The following is a 9,487-nucleotide window of genomic DNA, read 5'->3' as shown; positions in this document are numbered from 1 at the left end:
ACACAATGTGTGCATAGAAAATGGAGGCATGCTGGAGCAAGATGTAGATGTGGCATAGGACACCCTCGACCCACAATTCCACGTGAGCCTCTTGCACGGAACAAGAGGTCAGGGAATGCCACAAGGGACAGACTTGCTGCTCTACTCTCTGGTCATGTGAAAGCCCCATAGTAAGGATGCTGCCTGAACTCATATCCTGTTAATAGTTTACAAACACTTTGAGAAAAATTACTCTTTTGCCCGGAAGAACATTTGACATGCTGCATTTTCTTGTGTGATTCACCTAATGATGCTTTTTTTATTTTTATACTAGTATATTGTTTAATAAAAGTTTTTGTACAAAGGTTTGTGCCTCCTGAATTTAAATTAATAAGTTTGTATGTCTCAGGAATGTAATTATTTAATATGTGGAAATATACAATATGATGACAAAATAGCCTATCTAGGAGAATCTGCTATTAATGCTCACAAAAAAGACTTCATTAAATCTGTTTGAACCAGAAATAGCTTTATCATCCCATTATTATTATTATTTACAATCCATTACAATTGCTTTCTGGCCTGCCAGTCCAGCATGAACAAAACAAAAACACAGTACACATTAAACTGAACTGGCCAGAATAAATATTTATGGTTTGGCAGTTTGTCAATCAATTTTTCAAAAAGGCCTGCTCATTTTGGGATTCCTTCTTGAGGAAATCCAGTACTGGATGGGTTCCAGTATTGGGTTGGAATATTGGGTTGGGTTATTGCTTTCCTGCTAAACTTACCATAAGTAATGTTGTTGCATCAGTATTTGCAACAAAAGATTCCACCAAAACAGGAGGCTCAATTGAAGGTCTGGCACCCAAAACTTTATGCATATCTGCATAAAACTGCCAGGTGGCAGCTGTGACCTCTCCATTTTCTGTTCCCGAGCTAGCCTTGGGAATTTTCAACCTGTGCAATAAAAATCACACACACACACACACACACACACACACACACACACACACACACACACACACAATTAAATTTAGTAATGACGACACCATTACTTTAGAACAGAAGGAAGATGTTTTACATATAATTACTTTTTTTTAAATTAACTGTTAACCAGCAGCTCTTTCCCTAAAGACAACATTGCCCTCTGATTACCTTATATTTCATTTTTAAATTCACCCATTTTTTGGAGACCTATTCTGGGGTCATCTTGCCCTCAAGGCTCAGTTGTTTGATCAGTGTTCTGTAACAGATAACAAACAGTGATGAAGATAAGTTACATCATGGTTAAGAGAATAATCACAGATATTTATACATTGGCAAGCAAATACAGCAGTCAGGTCACTCACTCCCACAGCTGTTTGGTGGCATATTTCTTCTTTGTAAAATGTTCCTCGCTTTCTGCTCAGAATTTTATTAGTTACCTGGTTTGCTCAGGAGTCCCTGGAATGTTACAACATCGTTGTAACATTATAGTACTATGGTACTATACATTTTATATTAAAGCTTGCTACCATTGCCTGATAATGGTGCCGCAGCCACTAATTACACATCATACATGTATTATGGGAGTAAGGTAAAAAGAAAATAGAATTAGCGTAGTTTTAATTTTTTTTCCCTTTTTTTCATGTATTAAAAGACCCAAAATGAACACTGTAAGCAGAATATTTGGTTATTTAAACAGCATTTGTACAGGAATGATTCTGTCCCGAGCGTTTTGATTCATATGAGCGGTTGCTCACTGTAACCGTGGTCACTATAACTGGTTTCCACTGAACTATATTGGCAAATCTGACCAAATTTGCAGTTCAGGATTAGAGGATAGATTAATCTATTGAAATAACCAGGAAGCATGTTTACACATCGGTTATTTCAGCTGTAGCCCTGCATTGATATCAGATGAGCGGGAGACGTGCTGCTGGATTATTTTTCAAGTTTCATACACAGGACATGGAAATAACTGTACTGTCACACTCTACCCTATGCAGGAACACGCAAAACGGAGGGGTAGGGCCAAGTGGTAGGGCTAAGGGATTGGGCCTTTAACGCAGGAGCAGAGGCTCGCAGACACACAGTCTTGAACCCTGGTCTTACTGTTGTCTCTCTTCTCACTACAATACTCTTTGCAATATTTAGCAGGTTCAAGCAGGTTGATGGCTGGAAATGTAATTTGCAAAGGTGAACCTTTTATGAATTATGTGCTGTTTAATGCATGAGTATTGAGAATATTGGTGTGAATCCTTATAAGCCTGAGGTAAAGAAACTGGTCTGTCACCATAAAGTCACTAGTTTGAATCCCAAGACCAGCTAAGTAAAAGAGGCACACTTTCCATCAAGAATACTATTGTAAAGGTGCCCTTGTGCAAAAACATTTGATCACTTTTTTAGACACTGGAACTCAGTGGCCAACAGCAGAGGAAAGAGGGGAATGGCTACACCTGGTTGTGAGGTGCAACAGTGATGTAAAAAATACAGCAGGCCCTTTATGGCATAAATAAAGGCAAAAATAATATATTGCCATATATTTTACTGCGACAGTGTACCAGTGTACTGTGTGCAGCAAGCTATATGTGTGTATGTGGTGGGTTTTAACAGGCAATGATGGCATGTAAATGACACTGAATAAAAATGTAAGCTCATAATTAAATGACATATCAGGCACATTGCTTGTACTGTACAACAGATGAGGTATTCTAAATTGTGAAGTATCCCTTTTTTAAAAAGACGAGCAATAAGCAATATCTTGCAGGTCAGTAATGGCTCCTGATATACTTTGTTCCTAACTCATTAAGACTGAGCCTTGGATTCTTGGCCTCCACAACCAGTTGTCTGTTACAGTCTTAGCTGAGTATTACATAACTGCTCGTCGAAACATGAAGCGTGGGGTGACAATGCTTGCCTCTTGGTCAAAACTCCTGCTGGTTAATTGAATTAGAGCTGTCAACATACACGCATGCCTGATACTCTCTCTCTCTCTCCATCTCTTTGCAGTGAACCAAGCCTCTCTTTTCCTCTCCCACATAAAGCTATCTATACAAGTCCTACCAAAGTCTCTCTCCTCCAGCTTCAAAGTTGCTGGAAGTTTCAGCACTTTATTTACATAAATCATAAAAAATCCCAATTCCCTAACAAATAAAAGCTCCAGCTGATATACAATAACATGATTTGAATTGTGGCCATGTCACAGAAGCTTAAAAGTGGGTGTCTGACACCCACTTCTGCACAGAAGGTTTTGTGTTTTATGCTTCAAGCAAAAGAAATCATTGTTTCCTATAGAAGAACTCAATACTTGGCATAGGGAGTTGATTTTCATATGATTTCACTTGGAATACTTCAAAGGGGGGATGTGTTTTCATTAAGCGTGAAGCCTGCACAACTTGTGCATTCCAAGTTACAGCATAATCTAGTTTGCTGGAACATAAACAATTGAAATAAGAAAAATGTATATATTGAACAGCTTTCTGTTCAAGGTTTCAATTTTAAAAAACAACTAAATCTTAACTCATGCAATGCGAGTATGAATGTGTTGCAGGTCCCAGATGGCAGGGCAAGCAACCAGACATAAATGTCCTGTTAAACAGGAGAAATTATGTGAGAGAAGTGTTTGTTGTTGTCAGACAGGACGCTCTCGGAAGAATTTATTAACAACATATTCCATATCCATGTCTTATATCTCCATTTTCACAGAATAGCTCAAAGCATTAAGAACCTGACCACTATTCTACCTCTAACAGGAAGATACTCTGTTTAACTCATGTATCTTCATACCAAAGAAGTTCACATGTGCACCGTAAAACATGTACATAATAAAAACTGACTTTTAACTTCAGTCATACTTCTGTCAGTGATGTTACTGGTGATGTTACCTATTGTGCATAGCATTTTATCATCATCAGTAATCTACACACACATCAACACTTCTTTAATTTACTCTGTTACCAGTTTTAGCATGAAATCTATCTAATTACAAAGAGAAATATATACTGACCACTGCCTGAGAGAACCTAACAACCATATTTCAACACATTGCAGTAACACATATAACCCATTACAATAGCATATAAAACAAATTACAGTAATTAACAGGAGCTTCTTACAGTGCCAAAAGCAGGGACAGAGGTGGGAATTCACTGCATAAACACTGCATACTGTCTGTCGCCATATTAACGTTAGCTTCATGCTAGCCCTCCATTGACATTAGTGTGGGCTACACTACAGTTTATTAAAGCATTTATAATAAGCAGATAAAAGCTATGTTAGACTTTTATCTAACGTCATTACAGTTCATTTTTCAAACATTCACTGGGCTGTTACATTAAACTAACCTGTTTAACAGGAGAGATGATGACAGAGAGCTTGTTGTTGTCAGGACACTCTTGGCGTAATGAGAAACTAGCAGTGCCTTGGCAAAGGTACTCCCTGCGTTACAAACACTCTGCTACTGCCTTCTACTAGCCTAGACAGGATACAACACCGATCCATTTAAAATAGATAAACAGAATTCTTTTACCAAAAGTAAAGTTAATTTTCCACCATAATGAGAGAATAAGAGAGAAGAGAGAAAAAGACAAACCAAAAATGGCCTTTGTGGTCCTGGTACTCTTAACCAGTACTGTGCTTTGGGGACATCATCATCATCATTGAGCCATACTCACGGGCAAATGATTTACAAGGTAAAGAAGATTTTGGTACAGGGTGCTCACTTTATTGCCACCTGCCTCTGGACACACTTTGTAAATGGGACTGTCATTTACTTTTTGTTCTACTTGTTCCCAGTAGGACCTAAGATTTCCTGGCCCTCCTCTCTCACTCAAGTTGTGAATTAAGACTGTCACCGGGCTGCAGTCCTTTTACATGATGGTCATAGTACCTCTTGCCTCGTGCACTGGACTGCTGACTGTTCTCAGCTGCAATTCAGTGGGCATCTTTCATTCTCACTGCCCATTTTTCAGCATAGCCTCGTGGCATTTCACTCTCCTTGTCAGCGGGCAGGCCAAAAGAGCAGATCCACTGGGAGACAGGGATGGCACCCAAACATGAGATAGTGAGGAGAGAAACCCATCACCTCATGTGTAGTGCAGTTATGTGCATGCACAACCTTGTTTTTTTCTTCCTCCTCTAGTGTTCGCAGCATTTGAAGTAATCCCTCGTCTGGGTTTACCTGTGGATGATACGAAGTTGTTCTGGGGTGACAAACCCCGGCCAGCTGCGGCAGGGTCTTAAACAGGGCATTTTCAAATTCACAGCCTTGGTCATGGTGCAGTCTGGCTGGGAACCCAAAATGAGGGATGAAGTCACTGAAAATTCTCTCTGCAGCTGTTCTTACTGACTTATTTCATGTTGGATACACTTGGGTGAATCATGTGAAGTGGTCCAAGATCAGATATATCAAGATATATTCATACCCACCCTTGCTCTGCTCCAAATTCATGTTGTCTATTGACACCAACTCTAGAGGCACACTGGTCATGATGCTCTCCATTGGTGCTCCTACATGGTTCACTGGTTTCTTTTGTTTGATACAGGGGGCATTTTCTGGTAACATAGGCCTCAGTGTCCTTTTTCATGTAGGGCCAATAGAAACAATCTCTTGCCAGGCCGATAACTCTCTCTGACCCCAAATGACCCATGTCATCATGGAGATGCTTCAGTACAAGAGGCTGATACTCAACAGGTAAGACAAGCTGTTGTCGCCCACTAGTAGGGCTAATTTCCATGTGAAATTTTGCCCATTCATGCATGAGTCTTTTCACAGAACCACTTGCTCCCTTTCTATCCTCGTATGTCAGTACTTGACTCTTTAAGCTTGATAAGCTTACTGATGGCCATACCTTCCCTCTGAACAAATGCCTGTCACATAGGGGCTACACTCCACTTTTACAGTTATATTTAACATGCGAAACTCCATTCAGAAATCTGTCACTTTTGGGAAACATACGTACTCAAGTAAATTCTGCAATTAAATGAGAATCATGTAGATAATTGGGCTTAACACAACAGATTTAGCTGATGACAAATTCTGCTGGATTTATTAAGGTTACCGCACTTTTTGAGAGATGAATTCTACATGCAACCTTTGAAGAGTAAATGTAACTTTGCAGTTTTTTTAAATTAACTTCTTCAACAGAAATATGCAAAATTGATTGATTTAAGAGAAAATAATAGTGGAAGTCTATAGCAAACGAATACAATATTTGATAAATGTGTACACATTACAGCAAAACAGGGGGCTGAGAGGTTTAGCTGTGTGGTCAGTAAACTTCAAGTTGATGCAAAGGCAGCTGCTAATGCCCTCTGACCATAGCAATTGCACTCCATTTGTTGGTTGAGCAGTGGCTCGTGTCTTTCTATGTTGAAATTTAATTGGTTTGAGAATGCTTAGTAGTTTTCTTAGTTTAAATTCGGCCTTAATAAATGTTTTGGCATGCTGATAGCTCATTAATGGGTATTTCTACACATGCTGATTTTGTTGCCAAGCTAGTCGATCTCAGTCACTTCTCACCACTGTACCGCACCTGCTGGTGGAGGGCATCCATAGAGGAAAGTTCCAGGCGCTGATTTTGTGAGTTGCTGCCTTAGTAAATCATATACACAGATTGCAAACACAAATAAAATGAAGGGCACAACATGAAGCAAGTAAATCTGAGCTGATCACAAATGCAAAGATATTTCTTGTAAATTTGTAACTTAAAATTCAAATAAATGTTAATACTTCCCTTGTAAATATCTTACTGTCACCTCATAATTTTCTATATATTCTTTCATGGAGTAGAACCCTCCCCTTCATGCTTATATGGAAAACCCGGCATTATGGGCGAGCACCGGGGAGCCAGGCCCGCCCATTCCGGAATTTGGCCCTACCAGGAGAAATCAGTATTATTGCTGTTAATGCATGGGCTTACCAGGGCTCAAGTGCCGGGCCTGATGACATGAAAGGGCCTACAAGGCTCTGGGGGAAAAAAAAAAAAAAAAAAAATTCACAGGAAGAAAATAAAAAACCTCCTGCCACGTTTATACATGTTTTTGTCTGTTTGTGGTGTCTGGATTCAGAGCGAAGTGAGTCACCTGTCCTTGTGTTTAATATCTCTGCTCTGGAAGTGCAGTGTTTGTTGTTGTTGCTTGCTGTTCATTTGTTGCCTTTACACTTTTAGTTTCACTCAAGCAGCAACCTCTGGGGCTGTAAAATGAAGCCAATGCGGAAGTGCCAAAAACTGCAGTTCCTTGAATGGCCACTTGAGGCTGGCTCCAAAAGCGAGTCATTCTCCATAGACCCCCGTGTTAAAATGCCCAACTTTACAGCAGAAATAAACATGTTTACAGCCTGGTACAAAAAACGGTTTTGGTCTCTATAGCTAATTTCCCCTTTCAAGACAACTGGACGGGGGGGGGTGATTTTTTTTTATAACTCACCCGTTTAAGTTTTATTAAGCTGTAAAATTATGCATAATGAAGGACATGGCTGCTTTGAGTGACAGGTCCACCAGCCGCTAGGTGGCTTGTTTCAGCCATTCGGCCCGCCTCTTTACCCATTTTTGATTGGCTGGGAGTTAGGCAGCGTCATGCACTGCCAAGATGGCGATGGCTGGAGCGGCTCGCTTTGAGCTTCAAAACCGCTCGGTGACGTCGCGGTAACCACGTCCATATTTTTATACAGTCTATGGTTTCACTCTATTTTAATCTTTCCTTACTTTCTGTTTCTAAGAGGCCTTTTTAACCCTCTGAGCTTCAGTTTGCAGCAGTAACTAACTGTTATTCAGTTTTTAATTGTCCAGCAGCTGTTTGTTAGCATGTGATGCTGAAGCGGGAAGTTTGAAAGCGGAGATTAGCATGCCAGGGCTAATGATCAAAACAAGTTTAATTAAAACAGAATCATGTCATTGGAAAGTGACATTGTTAGAGCCCTGGGTTTTACCGCTTTAATCAAGGAATTTGCCACATGAAAAACCAGGGGGAAGACGTTTTAAAGGTAGGAACCGACTTTAATACCTGTGGTTATTGATTGATTCATGCAATATTCTGATGCTTGGACCACTTGTGAGTGGACAGAAGGACGCATGCAAGCTTCACTTGCTAGTGTTGTATGAGTTTTGTTTTTGGACATTGGTGCTCCCTTTTATTGTGGCCATTTAGACTTTATCGCACTTGAACTTATTTGGCAAAAGGCTTGCTTTCATCTGTTAGTGTGTGTGTTTGTGTGTCAGTGGAGGCTGGTCCATAGAGGTAGATGAGGTTGCTCCTCCTCTATTTTTTGAGAGGCAAGAGGGAGATCAAAATATAAAAAAGAATATTTGGCTGAAATAAACCATTACCAAATATTTTTTCTCTCTTCTTTGGAAAAAATCCATTATACTAATCTATGATTGGCCAAGACACGTAAAATGACGCTCCAAGGGAGGACGTCCTCCCTAACCAATCAACAACCAGAATGCAATATTGACATTGCGTTGGTCCAATGATAGTTTCCAGATTTCATCTTCAGTTCTCTCCACTGTAAGGCAGAGTAGCAGCAGTAGATAATGAGCAGTAGATAGCTCCTTGTGTTAGCAAAGGCAACAGTTGGCTTATTGTAGTAGCCTAAAGGACTCTTCATACATCTGTGGAAGGACTGTTAAGGATTGTTGTTAAACTAATGGGAGAATGGATCTGGACTGTGCGTCTCAGCAGCAGCAGCAGGACTCTGCCGGGGAGGCTGGAGAGAGAACCAACTGGAGAAACAACCAGGAGAGTTAGCTTGTTTGTCGTTGTTGCTAATGATATCAGACTGGTTAACTAGCAGCCACAAAGTTCTGTGAACTAACAAACAAGATGACCAACAGCCACAAATGGACGTTATGACATGGATACTTCATCTCCATGAAAGAAAGAAGACAACAGATAACGTGAGTCAGATACATCTCTCTCTGTCTCTTTGGTTGCTAATTTCATCTCTGATGGTTAAATGTCTCTTTGTGGCTGTTGTGTGAATTTATCTCCTTAACAAGAATGCAGCAGAGATCATATAATGTGCTGTGGGTAGTTTGCTTGTTGAAGTTAAAGTGAACTGTCTGGACTCACTCATTCATTTGGAATTGATCCCATCTTTAATTGAGTGGTTTTTCAGTGAACCTACACTTTTAGCTCTGTGAATGTTTTTAGTGTTCAATCTTTCTTGTATTCAGCACTGATCTGTACCTGTATCAGATTATAAGCTTTGTGGTATTTTATATATTTCTGTATACTAAGAAAATACACAGGTAAAATGACACATCCTGAACCACTCCATGGCTAAAATGAGCACTTCTTTGTTTAGAAACAATATGTATATGCTAAATGTCTTTAAATAAGCAGCCTTTTCACCTCCAATTTCATCAGGTGGGGGACAATGATATAGTATGATGCGGTTTGTTGTATGATTCCATGTTGATTTTCCTCCTGTCCTCCCCAGTTTTTTGAGTCATCAGCCGCCACTGGTGTGTATAAGCATGCATATGTGTCCCTTTTGGTGACACAATTTCTGTATGTAGGC

At 39.9% G+C, this 9,487-nt stretch overlaps 1 long non-coding RNA gene across 1 annotated transcript; it reads right to left on the bottom strand.

Annotated features, from left to right (window-relative positions):
* Positions 1-531: 531 nt before the first annotated feature.
* Positions 532-4,456, bottom strand: LOC122989548. Its single transcript, XR_006405092.1, has 3 exons — positions 4,308-4,456; positions 1,138-1,225; positions 532-939 (listed from the first exon to the last, which is right to left on the bottom strand). It is a non-coding gene; the product is annotated as an uncharacterized LOC122989548 (long non-coding RNA).
* Positions 4,457-9,487: the final 5,031 nt, after the last annotated feature.

Source organism: Thunnus albacares, chromosome 9 (genome assembly GCF_914725855.1).
Source record: "Thunnus albacares chromosome 9, fThuAlb1.1, whole genome shotgun sequence".
Taxonomy (NCBI): Eukaryota; Metazoa; Chordata; class Actinopteri; order Scombriformes; family Scombridae; genus Thunnus; species Thunnus albacares.
The sequence above is the reverse complement of the archived record's forward strand: the minus strand, read 5'-3'. Positions and strand labels throughout refer to the sequence as shown.